The sequence below is a fragment of the Talpa occidentalis genome, unplaced genomic scaffold (genome assembly GCF_014898055.3).
Source record: "Talpa occidentalis isolate TD23 unplaced genomic scaffold, MPIMG_talOcc4v2.1 talOcc4.9, whole genome shotgun sequence".
In the NCBI taxonomy this organism is placed as follows: Eukaryota; Metazoa; Chordata; class Mammalia; order Eulipotyphla; family Talpidae; genus Talpa; species Talpa occidentalis.
This window is the reverse complement of record NW_023605305.1, coordinates 30741967-30763238: the sequence shown is the minus strand read 5'-3', so window position 1 is coordinate 30763238 and position 21272 is coordinate 30741967. Positions and strand designations below refer to the sequence as shown.

General features: G+C 37.3%; 1 protein-coding gene and 1 long non-coding RNA gene across 13 annotated transcripts in view; one reads left to right on the top strand and one right to left on the bottom strand.

Annotated features, from left to right (window-relative positions):
* LOC119235247 (AGBL carboxypeptidase 4) overlaps positions 1 to 21272 on the top strand; it is a 940458-nt gene that overhangs the window by 411723 nt on the left and 507463 nt on the right. The window lies entirely within an intron of this gene.
* LOC119235249 (uncharacterized) overlaps positions 1 to 21272 on the bottom strand; it is a 39161-nt gene that overhangs the window by 5472 nt on the left and 12417 nt on the right. The window contains exon 3 of the long non-coding RNA XR_008550429.1: positions 6403 to 6523. This is a non-coding gene — a long non-coding RNA (uncharacterized LOC119235249). The remainder of the gene's footprint in view (positions 1 to 6402; positions 6524 to 21272) is intronic.

Below are 21272 nucleotides of genomic sequence, written 5' to 3'. Positions count from 1 at the left end.
TCTTTCTTCTGCCCCTGTCCCACTTAGGGTGAGATTCCAGTAATGCCCTATGTACTGGCCTAATAAGTGGAGATATTTTGCCTCATTCTAGTCTAATCTAGGCTTTATATAGCCATACAGGGCAGGCAGCCCTGTGTCTTGGCCTCTGGGAGCCAGGTGATATTAAGAACCCACTACAGCTGCCAATGTCCTACTGCCCTTATCCTACTTTTTGATTTAAATTCCTGGCTGCCCCCGAGGAAGTCACTGCTCTTTTCCTTTTCTTCCTCATCTTTGGTGCCATGCTGTCCCTGGTTTTCTTAGAAACCCTATTTAGCAGAACAGGTAAGACCAAATTCATTATGACCCTCACTCAGAGCCTTAAATGGCCTGGAGCGTCTGACTGGCTTATCTTATATGCTGTAATGCAGAAAAAAAGAAGAAAATGCAACTAAGCAGATTGTTAATCTGAGGAAGGAAGAGAATATAGTACCTGCTCTCAAGAATAAAGCACACGGGCCTCCCCTGGTGGTACAGCAGTTGAGCTCTGGGCTTCGAAGCTGCCCGCAGCCTCTGCAGCACCAGTTTGATCCCTGGCTGCCAGCGAGGGTCCCACATGGTGCTCAGACCTCTCCTGTTGTGCCCACAGCTCCCCTCAGTAGTGTACTTTGTCAGTCTGCCTGTTCTGCTCCCCACTCTGGATCTGGTGAATTCTCTCACCCTCCTGCGCTTCTGACTGTACCCAGTGCTTGTATAAATAAATAAATCTTTAAAAGGGGAAAAAAAAAAAGAATAAAGCACACACTTTGATGAGTTCAGTAGACAATGCTAGACTCAACCTGAAAATTGTGTTCTGAGGGCTGCTTTAAATGTATTACCTCATTAGATGATATACTGAGGAAGTATTACTAGTCTTATTTTACTGAGGAGGTAATTGAAGCTCAGAGGGAAGTTTATGTCTTGCCCGAATCCCCATAGCTAGAAAGTAGCAGTACTGAGGCTGAGGATTCACTCCTCTGTCTAAATGCACTATTATTTCCTCTTACTCCAAAGTTGCAATAGATGATCAAGTTCTAGGCCTTGCAGCTCAGAGCCAAGTATTTTTGGATCTCAGGTTAGGTGTGATCTGGCAGGCACTATGTGATGGAGCATTTGGGAAGATTTTCTAATGAACCTGGGAGTTTAGGGATGGGTTTGAAGAGACAGTGAAGAGGGAGGAGGATATTCGTGGTTACAGAGTATGCAAAGTTGCGGGGGTAGGAATGAATTGGGCACAAGTGGAGGTGGTGTGGATCGTGGTCTCACAGGAGCAGAAAGTGCATTCTGAATAGAAGAGCCTGCTTTGTCTGAGAGGGGGGCTGTTAGCTTAAATATGCCTCTTGTTCCCACTAGCTGTAGGGGCCGCCCTCTGTGAGTATGAGAAGACCCACTGAAAGCATGCATTTGGCTCTATCCTGTAAACCATGCTGAGGAGAGGTTTTTCCAAGCCATATTTAAAACCTTGTGTTGAAAAACATCCCTAAATCCTCTAACAGAAGACAGATGTCTGCTTGAACAAATATCAGCTCTCACATAATTTGTTGTTTTTATTTCCCTAGCATTTGCCTATTGAATCTGACAACCTCCTATAATTATCCATTATCCAGAATGAATTATGGAGTGCATGTCTCATGTATGTGGCTCATGCTATTGTTGGTTCATGGAATGTGTGGATACTTGGGTGCCTCTCTGCAGGGCCCCAGGTTTTGTCTGGCTCCTTAATGCCTCTCCAAATCCCAGGTCTCAGTACCTTTACCTGGGAAATCTGATTCCTGTCTTTTCCACTGGAAATAATATAATTGGAGCCCCAATTCAAATAGTTTAGTAAATAGGAAAATATATGAGACTTGAACTTCAAATAGATACATTTTTAAAATTTTCTACCACTTACTGGCAAGTTATTTAACATCTGTGAATGTCAGTCTCCCCATCCTTAAAATAGTTGTTAAAAAGAATCTACCATATAGCAGACATTTAATAACTAATAGTTCTTAGTATTACTGTTATTTTTCTTTTTGTTTCGACCTTGTATATCAGATTGATCACTAATCTTTATTGGATATTAGGACATTTTGCTAGTCATTGGTAAGTATGTTATATCATAATTCTAATAACTTCTATATGAGATTGGTACTATTATTCTCACTTTATAAGGATACTAAGATTTAAAGATGTTAAGTAAGTGCCCTGCAAAGGTGATACAGGTAGAATAGGTAGAATCAGGGTTAGAATCCATGGAATCTGGCTCAGAATCTGAATTCATAACTGCTGCATTGCCTTCATCATAACCCTAACTACATTACATGTCCTGTCCCCAAAATTGACGTGCCTTTATCCCCATGTCTGGCTATTTCTTTATGCTTTACCTCTTATCCTGTTAGCTAGTGTTGCCTTGCTTCTGCTAGTCCTTCCCAAAAGCTTCAGCTTGGTATTTGTAGACGTAATGGCCTTGCCCTGCTAATAACTGATCTGTTAATGTTGCTCCTGTTTTCTGCCTGTCCAGACAACAATTTGTTCATTATTTCAGAAAACTCTGATCAAGCATCTGCTATGTCCTAGGCTCAATGTAAAGCACTGGCAACACAAAAGCAAACTAAGTAAGACTATTATTGTAAAGGAAGTCATTCCCAATCAGGGAGACAGACAATAATGAAACACACACTACTCATCCATTCCATTCTTTACCCCCACATGTAGCTCATCACCATGTTCTGTTGATTTTGTTTCCTAAATACCTCTTGAATCTGTATGTTTCTTACTATTTTCATTGCTCAAGTTACTTTTTTTTTTCTTTGAACTACTGTAATAGTCTCTTCACTCTCCAGGTGGCTTATACTGGGTGTCTCCTCAATTGTCCACATTTTTTCTACCTCCAAGCTATCCTCAATATTGCAGCAAGATCGATTTTTGAACAATAAAATATACTTACATTCATTGATCTTAGTCTTATGGCAACAAAAATAAAACCCCCTCTAAGGGAGTTGTACCAATGAAGATGACAGGATAGACTTTAAAGATAATTCTAACTCTATTATCCAAGATGTGACTTCATCTGGGTGAAACTGTATATCCCTGATACCATCTCTTACCAAAACTCACCCACTAATAACTTATCACCCTTCAGTTAACTGATCATTCTTCAGTTAACCTGAACAGGTGAAACTTCGCCTACCTTAGTGACAGGGTCGATTAAGGAAGTATGCTTTTATTCAGTTATTCATTCACTGAACTTCCATTCTGTTTCAGGTACTGGACTGGTTGCTAGAAGTACAGATTTAGCTCATTCAACCCTAGTAACCATTCTAGTTGTTGGTGTTTTGGCAATAATCCACAAACAGAAAACAGACAGGGTCCCTGTTTGCATAAACATTAAAATTAGAATAAGACCTAGCTCCTGCTCTTGAAAAGTTTCTTGTTCTATTAGGAAAGACATTCATTTATTTACTCAACATTTTCTGGGCACATAATATGTGCCAGGTCCTAGAGATACAATGATACATGTAAGAGATTCAAAGTTGTCATAATTACCATAGGAAGTGGGAAGTAAAAGATAAGAAATCTGTGCAAGGGTGGTAGGAACTCAGAGGAGGGTGACTTGAATTCTACATGTAGCATCAAGAAGGATTTTTCATTGGAAATTACTAGTAGAACTAAGTCTTTTTTATATAAAAGAGGTTTTTTTTTTTTAAATATTTATTTATTTATACAAGTGCTGGGTATAGTCAGAAGCGCGGGAGGGTGAGAGAATTCACCAGAGTCAGAGCGGGGAACAGAACAGGCAGACTGATGAAATTCACTGCTGAGGGGAGCAGTGGGTGGAAGGAGAGGTCTGCGCACCATGTGGGACCCTCGCCGGCGGCCAGGGATCGAACCGGCGCTGCAGAGGCTGCAGTCAACCAGCGCTCGACTGCTGCGCAACCCAGTGCTCAACCGCTGTGCCACCAGGGGAGGCCCAAAACTAAGTCTTCAATGTATGTAGGGTACTATATTGTTGCTAGGAACTATTAATGAGCAAATTTAAGTAAAATATTATACTTAACATTTTTGCCAGGCTTTGCTCTTTTACAGAGAATATTAATTTTATTATAACACTGCATTATATTGATGATAAAACTACTATGCAGGGGTATTAAATGTCTTGCTCAAAGACAAAAAGCTAGTGAGTGACAGAGTCAGGATTCTAGCCCAAGTATGCCTGGCTTCAAAGTCTTTTCTCTCCTCCCTGCTAAATGCATTGACTTTTCTAGAATCTGCCATTTGGCCTCTCAGACATATAATTTCATTTATAATTTCTGTGCACATCAGTCTTCTGTCATGTTCAGTTTGAAGATCTCCATGTGAAACCCAATGCAAACCTTCTCTAGGGCCAGAATTCTGGAAAAGAGATTTATCATTTCAGGAAAATTGATTTCCAGTTAATATTAATCCTTTTCTTGTTTCCTGGGCTCCCACCATCTTGACAGTGCCTGAGTTTTCCTGGCAAATATCAGGCTCTCTTTTCAAGCAGCAGGTGCCATTCGCTTCTTCTTCTCTTTAGGAGATTGCCCCCTGCCATTTTATTCTCTGTTTACAAGGACTGTGAAATCAATGGACTGGTTTTAATCGGCCTCTGTGGAAGAGCACATCAGACATGGCACTCAATAATGTTAAGAACCAAGCCTGTGCTACCCAGTAGGAATCAAGAAACTAACCATATGGGACTCAGAGTTACTTTTTCAGTTGAATTTTTAAGTTGATTTATTATTATGACCCTATTTCCTCATCTGTAAAATGGGCATAGTCTGTCAGACCTGTCAACCTCACTGATTTGTTGAGGATCATCTCATCTGACATTTAATCTTGAAAGGGCTTTCATAACAGAGAAGTGTTCTTCATATTGCATGTTATTTTATAGTGATAATTATTATTAAAATCTGGTTTTTAAAATACATTTTGCCTGATTTTCAATGCCAAACAAAGCCATACTTAAAGACATTATTTGAGTATATGTATTTCTATACTAGTTCATGATACAGGAAAAATTGACTAAGAATGCATCAGTTTCAGTGGAGTCTTAATTAAAATTTAAGAGTTTTGATAATCCAGTGTTCTTTCAACATGTGATCTCCACAATATGAAGTCAAATAGGATCTTGAGGCCAGATTGTTTGGATGGATGTGACTCTTGAAAGACAGGTAGAGTTTTGTGAAGGAGTTGTCACTTGTTATTCTTTCCTGGTCTAGAGTGTGGATTGTTCTGTGACTAATCAGCCTTTACTTGTGAATTTTATATGGAAGAATGCCATGATGTCATCTTTTCGTTCCGATAGTCCCATGCTAAATTTCCCCATATGTATTATAGGACTGAACCTTTGTGAGTATAAAACTAAGAGAGAGAAAAAGAGAGATCTAAAGGTATTTAATTAACTTTTTGATAGTATTCAGGTCCTAATAGCTAAAATTTTGTATAGGAGATCGAAGTAGATATCAGTATAACAACTTATTAATTTTACTTGAGAAATGACTCCCTAGAAGCAGTTTATAGAAGGTCCACATGTTGTATCAGCTATACATTATCTTCTATCATCAAGTCACATGTGAAGCCATGTCATCATTTTAATCTTGCTTTGGTAATTTTATGGACAAGAAGAATTCATATACTGTTTTACAACTTGAGGGAATGTCCATTCACAAGATAGCTTAACCAATGACACTGGAGTACTGTACATGTATTGTTCCTTTTTGTGGACTGTAATGTGTGCATGTCTGTGCCTATGACTAAGTATGCAGTCATACTGTTTCTGGAAGAGTGTGTGTGTGTGTTTAAGTATATGTATATATTTTGACTCCTAGGTAAATTTTATTTTTGGAGAGTCTACTTCTTTTTTACCAATCTAACCAGAACTCAAGACTCATCCTAATGCTGTATATACATTTGATGCTCAGAAAATGTCTGCTGTCTGATTATTGGTCAACAAGATGCATAATTTCCAAGTGTGGAGAACATGACCCTATCGTATCATTAAACATTTATGGAATGAATACCTACTGTGTGCCTACAGAGCATGGAAAACCAATGTATGATCTTGTTTTTACCTTAATAACACTATGTCCTCTTATGGTGATTGTGCACATAATTGCATAGGCAGAAAGAACCTGCTGATCAAGAAGTATTAATAACTCTTGTGAAAGGCATTTAGATTAGAAAAGAAACTATGCCTGGCAACCATTACTTGTCACACACCACCATATCATTTACCTCAAGTAGCATCTCAGCTTTTTTTCAGGTTACTGAGAACTTTTACATGGAGCCACACTTATTTGAATTTGTAACAGATCCAGAGTGATGGCCTTTAACAACGATTTGGAAATAAGGACAGCCTACTGACTTTTCAGGTCAACTTACGTGATAGCCTGTAGACCTTGTTCTGTTGATGGATGTCTTTTTGTCTCATGGTATATGATAAGTCAATCAGGCAAAGTGTTCCTGTACAGGTTTTAATAATAGAAATATAGCATATGGAGAGCTGAAAAACATTTTAGAGAACATTTATATTCCAACAAACTTAAAACTACTGTCATTATTTTTAGTGATTTCAACATTTAATATTCCAATGCCCTGGCCTATCTATCTGTTCTTTGATTTGCATTCTTCTCAAAATATCTAATCATCTAGTCTAGGTGCCATTAAGGTATCCCTTTCAGAGATAAAAAATGTGAATCCAAACATTTCTTTATCTATTCAACTCATCCTCTTCACATCCCAGTGTGACCCCACCGTTAGGTATTCAAAACATTGACCCTAATGTCTTTTCAGTACTGTTGTCCTACTTGTGTCCTTATTTCTTCTCTTACCAGCTTAGAGCACAAGATTTATATTTATAATCATCCCTCCACCCCACCTCTATCTTAATTCCTAGAAAAAAACCCAATTCTGGTTAAACTAACTACATCAGGATGCATTTTTCAACTGTACCTGAGCATATAAATGTACTTAGGAAAAATCCTTAAAACCATGATTTTTGTTTTTTTCTTAAATTATTTCAAATCTCAGGTGAGCCTATACCACATTTGTGAAGTTAATTTACTCTTGTATTCTTCCAGAGAACAATTTTACATCATTTTCTCTCTCTTCAAACTTTTAACAATCCTGCTACCCTACTCACACTTAGTTGATGATTATAGTGGCTTAAGAGGTCTAAATAGATGTTATTTTTCCTTCCCACCTGAAGTTCAAAATCTCTGGACAGAAAGGCGTTAAGTGTCAGCAGATGGAGGTTCAAGATATCATCTATAGTGCTGATAAAGAATATACAACATATTTATGCAGATAGTGGACTTTCTAGTAGAGAAACCCATTCAATCTTAGGTTGCCTAGAAAGCGGTAGGCCTATTTCCTTCCCAGAAACAGAGTATTTTCTTAAATATTGCATGGCTCAGAGGACCAGAGTGGAATGCATGCTTTCTATTGGACTTTCCTGAACAGTTTCATTTCATCCTCCCAAATTTACCAATCAAAAAAGGCTTGAGGGGATGAAAACTCAGAATGAGGCCATGAGTATTAAACATGAAATTAGGGTAGGGCCTCCCAGGTGGCGCAGCGGTTGAACGCTGGGTTGCGAAGCTGCCCGCGGCCTCTGCGGCGCCGGTTCGTTCCCCGGCTGCTCCCCGGCCACCGGAGGAGGGTCCCACATGGCGTGCAGACCTCTCCTGCCGCCCGCTGCTCCCCTCAGCAGTGTACTTCGGTCCTTCTGCCTGCTCTGCTCCCCACTGTGGCTCTGGTGAATTCTCTCACCCTCCCGCGCTTCTGACTGTACCCAGTGCATGTATAAACCAAACAAACAAACAAATAGATAAATAAGACATGCCTCTAGAAAATTAAAAAAAAAAAAAAAAAACATGAAATTAGGGTAAAGGAATCTACCAACCATCAATGGATTTTCCTTTTTATTTTATTGAGGAAATGGAAGCAGTCCCTTAAGAATATCTTTCTACCCACTGAACAGCATATCTGTATGCTGTACTTTTTCCAACTGTTGAACATTTGTCCTCCAACTTAGGCCAATTTTGTTCTAGATCTCAACACTATGCAACCATACACGTTTGTTGTAAAATGTTCCCTCACTTCTCCAATCCTTACCAGTTTACTGCCATCAGCTTATAAATAGAATGCAGTATTACAGTTTTAATAAAAGCAAGTTGACTTCATCTCCTATTTTCCTTCAGCTGCTGCCCCAAATCTCTGGCTCCTAATATAGAAAAACTTTGAAAGATAGGACTATATGTCTATCTCTTTTCCTCATATTTTTTCTTTTCTTGTTTTATGTTTTTGTAAGTACCATTATTTTACATCCTTATTAATTTTTTCACAATATAGGATTTCTCCTCTTATGTGGTGTCTCCATAGTTCTCCCACCACCAAAGCACCAATAATCCTCCATCAGTCTATTGTGCTGTACTCCAATTCCCAGCATTTTCCCCTCTCCTTCTCGTTCCCTCTTCCCTCCTAGATGCTTCAGATCAATGGTCAGCTTTCAAGGGTCAGTTTTAAAGCTTGTCTGATATGCAATAAACTCCACTTAATGTGTACAATTGGATGAGCTTGTACATATGCAAATGATAATGTCACTACGGTCAAGCTATAGCCTACACCTCACGTTTCCTTGTATTTTATTTTTGTTTATTTATTTTGTGGGTAAGAACATTTAGCATGAGATCTACCTTCTTACCAAATTTTGAAGTGGATAATACTATATTGCTAACTGTAAACATTGTGCTGTACAACAAATTGCTAGAATTTACTCATCTAGCATAACTGAAACTTCATACCCATTGAATGCTTCCCATGTCTTCCACCCTCATTCCCTGAAAATCACTTTTGTATTCTCGACTTCTATGATTTTGACTATTTAAATATGTTATCAGTGGAATCATATGGTGTTTGTTTAACTTACTTTACTTAATCTTCCAGGTTTATCCATGTTGTTACAAATTAAATTACAGGATTTCCTTTTTTTTTTTTTAAAGCTGAACAGTATTTGAATTTATATACCATATTTTCTATATTTATTCATCTGTTGGGTAATTGAGTTGCTTCCATCTCTTGTCTATTGTGAGTAATACTATAGCAAACAAGGGTATGTAGAAATCTCTTCAAGATCCTGATTTCAATTATTTTGGATACATATATACACAGAAGTTGGATGACTGTATAATATGGTAATTTTATTTTTAATTATTTGAGGAACTCCGATACTTTTTTCTATAGCTGCTGTACCATTTTACATTACTCCAAAAAAGATCTATAAATAGTTAACCAGTATATGAAAAGATGCTCAACATCATTTACATCAGGAAAATGCAAATCAAAATTACAATGAGATAGCACTTCATACCATTAAGATGGTTATTAAAAAATAAAATCTAAGCATAACTGATTTTGGCAAGGATGTGGAGAAATCAGAATCCTTGTATATTCCCTCCCTCTTAAATACTTTGCTTGACTTGAAATTTTATACTCCTTTGCTCTTTCTTCTTCCTGAGTTTGGGATTTTTGTTTGTTTTTATTTTAGCTAGAGTAATCACTTACTTAGTACATAATTATGGAGTAGTCATCAACAAATGGGTGGATAGAAAAGATGTGGTATATATACACAGTAGAGTACTCCTACATATCTATTGATCATTTTTTTATGTGCATTCTTCTCTCATTCTCAACATGTAAATGTTGGATTTTTCTCTGCATTCAATCTCTAAGTGATTTCATTTAGTCCTGTAGCTTGAAATATCGCCTATATACTGATAACTCTTAAATGTATTTTGCCTATTGTTCCAACTTGGCTTCTGGTCATGTATCCCTTAGAATTACATGTATACAAGTATGCCAGGTGTTTAGATCAAAGACCTTGGATTAATTTTTGGCTTCCATTTTTCTCTCACACCTGTATCAAATCATTTAGCAAATCCTGTTGTCCTCTTCTTGCACAATTAATCTCACATCTGATTACATCTTATCTCTTACACTGCAATCACCTAGTCTGAGATTATCTCTAGTCTAAACTATTCAATCATATCCTAGCTGGTTTTCATGCTTCCACCATGCTCATATGTTGTTCTGCATTTAGAAAATCTCTAATATCCCCAATGAACATAGATAGAAAGAACCTCAACAACAGCCTAACATCATCATCATCATCATCGTCATCATCATCATCATCGTCATCATCATCATCATCACCACCATAAACATGTGGTTCTCCTTTTCCTTCCTTCCTTAAGATTCATTTTGCTTTGTTCCCTTATAGATAATAAATAGCTCTGGAATTTGTTCACTCAGAATATTCTTATGTGCATTAACTATATATCAGAGAAGTCACTATAAAGTTAGACTATAGTTGTGTATACAAGATACCTAAACTCTTCATGAGCTTACAGTTTAATGTCAGAACAATGTATTAATTTCAGTCTTCTTATAAGCAAATGTTGACACAGGATTAAAAATGCAAGAATATTACTGGGGAAAATTCCTGTGAGAGAAATGGAGAGAGAGTCAGAGGTTTGGAGGGCTTTAGAAGTGCAATGTGAGTCTGAACCCAAGCATAAGAGGAAAGGGAGGCTGGGTAAAATGTTCAGCAAGCGCCTCAGGAAGTTTTTGAGCCAAAATGGCTTGTCAGAGGAGTCTCATCATTCCCCAAAATGGATCTATCTTAGTATCCCTGCCATACTCAGTCACTGGGTCTTTAGCCAGGAACAACCTATGAAAACTATGGCTTTGGTGCATGTGCAAAAATGGATTTTAAAGTGCACTTGTGGGAACTATAGGTCAATTATCTTCCCATATAGTTGGCAGTTTGCAAGGTACATTTTAATGGCCATGCCAGGAAAAAAACATAGGTAATGAGTTGATCATATATGTGTTGTAACTTAGGGGGGTGGGCACAAAGGAAAAGGTGACAGTTTCCCTGGGAGATGCACAGAGGTCCTGAGAAAAGAGATACCTCAAGGTCAAAGAGGTAGCCACATCACAGGCATTGGTTTTACCTAGTGATTTGGTGTATAAGCAAGGAACAAGGCTCCATGGAAGAATGATGATCAGTGGGATGACTATCATATTGTAGCTCCTGCACTTCTTATAGTTAGATGCCAGAGTGCCAAGAAGCATATGTGATTTCTGCTCCCACATCACTTGTTTCCCGAGCTTATTTCTAGACATATTTTTGCTGAAAAAAAGTCTTTTTAAAATGTTCATCTGTTTCTACTCTAAACCCATTTAGAACTGTAGTGTTTTGGTTGGATCCCAAAATCCTTTGAAATATGGGCTGTGATCAAAACTTTTATTGGAGTATGCTGATGAATGTAGGTGGTGTGTAACCCACACAAATGGAAACAATAATCCGACCTTTTACCTGTCAAATCACCATTGGATCCAGGACAGTGACTCTGATAATAACTTCTCTCCAAAGAATACTTGAAAGGGTACTTATGACTATGACTTTACAAAGATAGAAAAACAACCCATTTAGAAGAATTAACTCTAGATTATGAATGGTAGATTGTTACAATAGTGACGCCCAGTGAGACAGAGTTCCCTTACTTATTGGTCCTTCATAGTATAGTATAAAAGTTCTTCCCATCAAGAGGTGGAGTCTGTTTCTACAATCTTTAAGTCTAGACTGGCCTTATGACCTGTGTGAACCACTAACCAGCTATAAGAGTCCTTGACATCTGACTTTGGTGCTATTAAAATGCTTCTGTTATTATATGAAGACAGTGTCTAATTTACTAGAGAATGAGAAACCACATAAAAATAAACAGAGGCACCTCGGATGACAGTCACATCAATTGTCAGACATATGGATGAGACCATCTTAGATCATCCAGCCATAGCTGATTATCAGTTGCTGCAACTACATAAAGAATCCCGTGTGAGACTAGCCCAACTGCTCAATTGAACCCAGCCCAAATTTTATAAGGACAAAATTATGAGCAAAGATATGGTTGTTTCTTTAATCCACTAAATTTGGGAATGATTTATTGTGCAGCAATGGATAACTGACATATTGTATAATTAACTATTTGTTTAACATTGTTACAGATCCAAAGATAACTATTAAGTGTTACAAAAGGTTAACAATCTTGAGACTAGTTGGTTGAGTGGAAAGGGTTTGGCATTTGTCCTGACAAATTTGGGTTCTGGTCATCTGAATACCTCACCTAATCTCTTCAAGTCCTAGCTTTCTCATCTGTGATAGAAAAAACAATTCTAATTTCATAGGCTTAATGTGAGGACTGAATAATCAAAAAGGTAGTAAGATACATGTGGTAACTAGCTCAAAGAATCATTTGATTAATCTCAATCTAAAACTGCTATCTTCACTCAACCTTACAAATAGGTATTTCATAAGTAAATGTGGAATTTAATTGAATTCTACTCTCTGGCTCATTTTACTATCAAGATTTATATCTTTTTTGATATTTCCCTATCAGTTAAAGAGTGTATTAAATCAAACTAGCAATGATTTACATATTTTTATTTCATCAAGCAAGAATTTGGGAGGAGATAGATATATATTTTCTTGAATTTACGTAGGAAAATATTAGGTAAATACTGTGAGTGAATAAAAGGTACTAATTAGAAAAGTATGGGACCAGTGAAATGCTTAATAGGGAAAAGATTATCTGCTGAATTGTACACTTTAAAATGGTTAATTTGTTGTGTTAATTTCACCTCAATAAAAAAAGGTATGTGGCTACATGACAAGGATGATCTGATTTGGGATCAATTACACTGTGAAAAATAAGACATCATAATGCAAGGCCCAGCAAAGTATAAATGGGACTTGGATAATTAGTTCAGCAAGGAATGATTCAGTGGTTGTATGGATCAAGGGGATCATGGGACAGGATGGGGCCAGCTTTATGGCAGGCCAGGCAATCTGTGAATTAGAAGAGAAGGTATGTGCTCTGCTGCAACTGGACTATTTGTCCCCTTCAAATGTGACACTAACCAGTGTCACAGACCTTCTCTTATATGGTTTCACTAGTTCTGAATGCTACCTCACTTCCTCCCTGAGGCAAAAAACTATGCTAATACTGCTTTTTAAGTTGGAAAGGAGACATTTTCCGAGAGTAAGAGAAAGAAGAATTAATATAGAGGAGGAAGTAGAGTAAATGCATGTAGGTTTGTTACTGACTAGCCATAATCTTGTAACAAACCTAATTGGTTTCTTCATCTCTTTCCTCTCCTATTGTGAAAATTGTCCCTACTGAGCATCAATTACTCCCATACCTCAAGTTGTATGACCTAGCCCTCTGTGGCTGCTGAGGAAACAAGTTCCAGGACAGCAGTAACAGATGCACAAATTGAGCAAATTGAGTCACAAGGTACATAGTGAGTCACTAAGGAGGTGGGAAGTGTGCAATTCAGTAGCATTCCTTGCTGGCCCACCTGAGGCCTATAACTTTGGGGCTAGATAAGTGAGTCAGTGTGAGTGGGCACTAAACAGGTCCCCTAGTCTTTGGTACCTCAGAAACAACAAGAAAGTGGACCTCCCTGGTGGAACAAGGGGTTAAGATACAGCCTATGAAGATATCTGCAGCCCCTGAAGCACAAGTTCAATCCCCGGCCAGCGATGAGACCCAGGAGGTACAGCAGACCTCTCCTGACTTACCTGCTGCTCTCCTCAGCAGTGTATTTCAGTTAATCTGCCTGTTCTGTACTCCACTCTGTCTCTGGTGAATCCTCGCACCCCCCACACCTCTGGCCTATACCCCAGTTCTTGTATGCATACATAAATAAATCTTAAAAAAAAAAAAAAGAAACAACAAGAAAGCCCTGGATACATGTGCAATAGTGGCTTGATGCAAGATGTGAGGCCAGGCTCTGTTGGGTTGATCCTGAAACATAAAAATAAAGATCTGCAACCACAGTATTGTTAGTAGATGAACAGACAGAGTACAAAGGCAGAATGGCCTCTGCTCTGAAGATGTGAAGGAGCTCAATGAACTTCTCTTCAATGAAAATAAACCCCTTTTTATTCTATGTCCAATACTGTGGTTGATGCTAGGTGATCTCCCTATATGGGCATCAGTAGCACAAATGAAAACCATGGCTGAGCAAATCTGAGGAGATAAATAACTTGGTTGGGTGTTCTCATCTGGATTATTTCCATAATTGTTATTTTCCAGATTACAGCAATTTGGCTTGATCGTGTAAGCATTTAATAATTACAAACCCTAACAACTCACAGTTCTACTTCTAGGTAATATTTGAAAGAAACTGTTAAATGTGTACCAAGGTGTAAGATTGACCATAGCAAACCTGACCATAATGATAAAAATCTATCCTTTATTAAAAAAAACAAATAGAAGAATTTAAGGACATGCATAGATGACAGTGTCTCATGAAGCGTGTGTTATCAGGAATTTAATTTTATATAAGCAACATGGTTTTAAACAAAATTGTATGCTTTTCATTCTGAATCTCAGTTGCATCATAACATACAACTCTTGGAATTCTTAGAACATAGTGATTTATTTACCACCTCCTTGTATAATGTTTTCATGATCTGCTGTGCATTTCCTACTTCTTATTATCCTCTAGGTTTCAATGTAAGTAACTATTTCCTCTTTGGGAAGGAGACGTAGAACATCTAGAGATCCAAGAAAGGCAATTAATTGCCTAGTCTAATTATTATTAGTTCAGTCCTCTGTGAGTAATGATACAGTGCTGATATATCAATCTTGTAGACAAAATATAATTAAAAAATTGAGTTGAACTTCCTAGTAAAGGGTATATGTTTTGTAAATAAGGGTAATAAGGCATATGAAGACATTGTGAACAAAGGCATAAAAGAGATAATGCATGAAATACATTCTAGGAAAATAGAAGTCTACTTTCTGTCATATAACATATAAGCCCAGCGTGTTGCCTAGTGCTAGAGTTTGGAAGGTTTTGATAAACTTGTTAATGAATTTGTACTTTATATTGGTGACCAGGTGAAGTTATTTAATGACTTTAGGCAAGAAGGACATGATCAAAGATCTTTTGTTAATAAAGCTTTTTGACAATGGCGTATAGAAAAGATTCAGTGGGAGACATTTGGAACTCTACAAGGTGCCAGAGTACACACATGGGGAATAGTATCCACACAATTTGGACACCAGTAAATACTGGAAGGGCTGTTAATGTTTTTATGAGAGAAGAAATACATCTCAGTCCAAAGGGGAAAAAAAAGTTATGAAGTAAAAAATGATGAGGGGGCCTCCGTGGTGGTGCAGGCAGTTGAGCGCACTATGAAGCTGTCCACAGTCTCTGCAGCGCGGGTTCAATCCCGGCTGGCCAGGGAGAATCCCATATGGCGAGGCAGACCTCTCCTGTCTCATCTGCTGCTCCCCTCAGCAGTGTGTTTCATCAATCTGTTCTGATCCCTGCTCTATCTCTGGTGAATCCTCTCACCTTCCTGTGCATCTGACCTGTACCCTAGTTCTTGTATAAATAAATAAATCTTTTTTAAAAAAAATGATGATGATGAGGGTCATCAGCAAGTTAGGATGCAGAACAGTAAGCAAATCAGTACCAGAGGTTAAAGTTTAGATTCTGGGTGTAGTAAAGGTTTAGGACTCTTGCTTTTGTGTAATTATGACCTAGGAGGCCATGCCTAAAAGCTGAACAGAACTGTGAAGGGTTAGAGTGGAAAATGCATCAAGTTGAGTTGACCTATTTGAAAGAGAAAGATTGACAGGGGATATAAAGAATGTAAAATGGACGGGTGACTAATGTTTTGGTATGAACTTAAAACACCTTGGGAGCTCAAATATTCTGGATTTACTACCTTACACATTTCAAGTCTCTCACCTATACCATCCAGAAGGTTTCTACAAGAAGTTAGGTAAATACCTAATAACATAATGGAGTTTTGGTGGAACCAGTCACAAATGAATCTCATGAGAGAGCTACACAACCAAGTTAGACCACCTAATTACTCTGGAAAGATAGGCAGATAGACTGTTGAGTGCCTGGCTTCCCTGAATACCATCATGGAGTTCTTGGCTCCCTATAAAACATTAGCATGACAAATTAGAGTTTTGCCCATGCCATATATAACAATATTCATTTGTTTAATTAAACAATTGAGGCTGCTCTGAGTGTGGGTCATTTAAAAAATGTTAAAAATAAAATTAAACACATAATTAAGCTGACAAAAGATAAAGACCCTGATGCTCCAAGTTGAAGGCAGTTAATTTATATGAATCTAGGTCCCTGAAGGCACCACAGTTTATTAAAGTTACCAAGGCAGGGATGTGATAAAATATTTTATGCAGTTCTTTAAAGGCTAAATTGCTCTGACACTTTTAAAGTCCACAAGATGCAGTCAATTAGTAAGCCTTGTTAGCTAGCTGTTGTTTTTCTTTTTTGAAAGGGCCCAGAGTCTAAAGCTGGGCATTCCTTCTTATTTCTTTCTTTCTTTCTTTTTTTTTTAGGATTTATTTATTTATTTTATACATGAACTGGGGTACAGACCGGATATGTGGGAGGGTGAGAGGATTCACCAGAGACAGAGTGGGGAACAGAACAGGCAGACTGACGAAATACACTGCTGAGGGGAGCAGCGGGTGAGACAGGAGATGTCTGCCCCGCCATGTGGGACCCTCACCAGCCAGCCGGGATTGAACCAACACTGCAGAGGGGTACAGGTGCTCTTTGGAATTGATGTTTCTATGTCCTTTGGGTAAATACCTAGGAGTGGAATTGCTGGATCATATGGAAGCTCTTATGTTTAGTAGGTCAAGAAATCTCCACACAGCTCTCCATAGTGGTTGGACCAGAAATGGAAAGACATCCCCAGCTCATGGATTGGAAGAACAAACATTATTAAAATGGCCATCCTACCAAAAGAAATATACAGATTCAATGCTATTCCAATAAAAATTTCAATGTCATTCTTCAAAGAAATAGAACAATTATTGATGAAATTCATATGGAATCATCAAAAACCCAAAATAGCCAAAGCTCTCCTGAAAAAAAAAGGAAGAGAATAGAGGCATCACACTCCCAGACTTCAAACTATACTACAAAGCCATAATCATCAAAACTGCATGGTATTGGAACAAGAACAGACACACAGACCAATGGAATCAAATAGAAAATCCAGAAATAAACCCACAGATTTATGGTCAACTAATCTTTGACAAAGGAGCAAAAACTATGCATTGGAGCAAAGAAAGTTTATTCAATAAATGGTGCTGGGAAAACTGGGTCACTACATGCAAAAGAATGAAGCTTGACTACTACCTAACACCATGCACAAAAACCAACTCAAAATGGATTAAAGAACTAGACATAAGACCTGAAACCATAAAATACATGGAAGGAAATATAGGTGAAACACTCCATGATATGCACATCAAAGACATCTTTACAGACACATCACCCGAAGCAGTGATAGTGAAGGCAAAGATAAACAGCTGGGACTACATCAAATTAAAGAGCTTCTGCACAGCAAAAGAGACAAAAACAAAAACAAAGAGAAACCCCACTGACTGGGGGAACATTTTTGCACACAACACTAATGATAAAGGACTGATCACAAAAATCTGCAAAGAGCTGATGAGACTCAACAATAACAAAGAAAATAATTCAGTCAAAAAATGGGCACAAGAGCTAAAAAGAAACTTCTCTGAAGAGGAAATGCAAATGGCCAACAGGCATATGAAAAAATGTTCAACATCACTTGTAATCAGGGAAATGCAAATCAAAACTACCATGAGATACCATCTTACACCAGTGAGAATGGCACATATTAAAAAAAAAAAACTAGCAACAATAAATGTTGGCAAGGATGTGGAGCAAAAGGAACTCTCCTGCACTGCTGGTGGGAGTGAAAACTAGTACCAACTTTTATATAAATCATCTTACTGAAATCTCAATGGTTTTGAGGACTAATATTCTCTCTTTAACAGCAGATAAAACCAAAATTCACAATAGTTAAGGGACCTATGTTAGATATCACAGATAGCAAATTAGAGAGTTATTATTCAAATTCATGTCAGACATTTTAATGCCCAAACTCTCTTACTAAACATAGTTCAAAGGATAAGCTTATTACATTGGTTTGACTGGAATGGCACGTCTGTTTAGGCATTCATGAAACATCAACTTGACAAAAGCCCACTTACTATAAAATTACAAATGTTCAGTTGAGAGGTTTATATTTTTTTCTCATGTGCAAGAAAAATAAATATTACCCTTGATTCATGTAAAACATGAAGTATTCATTCATTTGATCACTTATTCACATATCAACATGTGAATGACCCATATTACTTGCAAGCATGTTAGGCTTCTTTTAACGTAACTCTAGACATATGTGGCAAATATTTGGGAGGTTTCAAGTATCCAACAAACTAGTTTTCAGGGACATCATGAAAATATGAAATATGTCATCATCATCATAATGTTATGATTTCATTAGTATAGTAACAAATGGATATTGTTGCATGGTATATAATCCTAGGTACTTAGTGTATTTTATCTCAAGCTTCATAATTATCTGAAATGATACCATTATCTCTATGTCTCAGATGAGAAAAAATTAGCTTACCAAAGTTAAATAACCTCATGTAGGTTAAATAACTACCTAATATCGAACAGCTAGTAAGAAATTAAACAACTAGTAAGGGTAATTTTATCTTCATTTTGCAGATAGAAAAAGGAGACTCAGCGAGACCCAGAACTGAACTTTTTTAAGGTCACACAATTAAAAAGTACTTTCTAAATGACTCCTTCCTAAGAAGAAGGATCCTAGGAGGGACTGCTAAACTTTAGGCATGCAGCAATATTTTATGAACTGTTACTGGAACAGTGCAATGTCACTTCCCTATAGGCAGACTGTAGTTTGGGAAACTAAAAGGGAAAATTAAGAGTCTTAGGTGAAATATAAAATCAAAAATCCAAGTAGATTGGCATCACCAATCACAAAGGACCAGGCAGGACTAGAAGAGTATCAAGGCGTGAAACTCAAGGTGCAGAAATCAGAAAGTCTAGAGATGGTGATATTGGTGATGAATGATGTCAGTTAAATGAACATTTTCAACCTTTAATGTACATATAGATCACCTGGGGATCTTAATAAAATATAAATCCTGATTCCATAGTTTGGTTGTGTAACACTAAATGCCTCATTCCAACAGGCTCCAAGGTAATGCCAACACCACTGGTTTATGAACTATACTCTGAGTGTCAAGGAATTAAAACCTATTGAGTTTATGAAATATCAAGAACTCTTCTAAGAACTTAATATGTATCGATTTATTTTATTATCGTAACAGCCTTATGAAATAAATGCTATTTTTACCTTCCTTTTAAAAACAAGGAAATTTAAGAACAAAAGAAGCTAAGTATCATGCCAAATTAATCAGTGGTGGACTCAGAATTCCCATATAGATAATCTGACTCTAGAACACATCTGTGCTCAAATAACTATTATATTTTATTGTATCATGAGAAGAAAAGTTAGAAATCCTATATAAATTTCAGTACCATTAAGAGACTGTGGCTGAAGATAGACCATATGCAGCCTGATTTCTCCTTGGGAATATCAGATGCTCCACAGGAGTGAGCGAATGCCACACTGCATCAAAATTGGTTCATTGCTGCTTCACATATCAGGCAGTTAATAATCAAACCTATTTTGATGCTCTAGTACCAGGATGTTTCTTGTAGTTCTACAGAGGGACAATACAACCTGCAGGTTTCTTTATACATATTGTGAGTAGCTGAGACAAGCTAGGATAGATTAAGGACATAAACCATGTTATATGACTAAGAATTAACTTAAAATTCGCATTTCTTTATCTTAATACTTTACCGTATAATGTTTATCAAAGAGAATAATTTGAAACACAATGGAACTACAATTTAACATCCATCTAGAAAACCAAAAATTATTATTTATCACTTCATTTCAATGGAGGCAACATAGAATTATCTAAAAACAATTGTCGTAAGACTTCTCTTCTTGGAGCTCTCAGACTTGCCCTGTCATGGACTTTTCTGGGCAAACAACCAAATCTCTTCGGCTTAAGTTTCTTCATCTGCAAAACATGACCTAAAAACCCTTTTGACAGGTAGTTGTAATGATACAAATAACAAATGCCAACTGCCTGCATATACTTATTAAAATGATAATGGAATTGAGAAGGAAATATATCATTCCCTAAATAACTAAGTTCTGAATCTGGTCTGCTGTAATCACTGATGCTTGGCTATCTCCGATTGTCTCATTGATAGAAACCCAAAGGAGCTGATCTTCCAAATTTAAGCAAGTCTCAAGAAGTTTTGAAAATTATATAGTTAACCCTGACTAGAACTATATTCCTTCAACAACCAATTAACCTACATGAAAGTTAATTCTTTTCATTGTCTCTTTGTTCCAAAGGATGGTAGTCTGAATGGTGAGAAATATCATTCAATTATCTTCTAGTGATTGGATTTTATTGTTTGATTTTTATGATAGTCAGTGTTCAAGATGGCTCCAAGTGACCCTATAATCGTTAGCATGTGTGATGAATAAAATATGGCATTTTTGAGATAAGGTTATAAAAGACACCACAGGTTCTGCTGTGGTTTCACTGTCTCTCTCTCACTTTTTCTATTGGAAACCTTGCTTTGGCTGCAGCCAGTTGCCGTGCCATGAAAGTTCTATGTAGAGACACATGTGGCAAGGAACTGAAACCTCCAGCCAATAGCTGTATGAATAAACATTGAAAAGTATCTTCTAACCCTAGCCAAGTTTTCAGATGACTGCAGCCTAATCAGATCACTTGATTAAAACCTCATGAGATACCCTGAACTAGAACAATCCTATTAAACCATTCCAGGCTCCTGGCACTCAGAAACTGTGAGAGATAACAAATTATTGCTATTATAAGCTATTACATTTTAGAGTAATTTGTCATACAGAAATATATAACTAATATATTACTATGTTTTCTCAAGTGTAAGAGAAATTGATATGTATATACCTCTTTCAGAGTTTTGACTCATCTCTTGCACTTGTAACTGAGCTTGGAATTTCTTGCCTATTGTCTTCTCTATTTATATGACTGGAGTGAGGATAAACCCAAATATAAGAATGGGAAGCTGTTATTCTGATTTATTCAACAAAGGAAATGTGGGATCTAGAAGCCCATGACTACACTGAAGTAAAAAAACTGATTTGAGATTGTTGAACCTGCAGAGGTAGCAAATAAGAGTAAGAGAATCTGCAAAGGGCA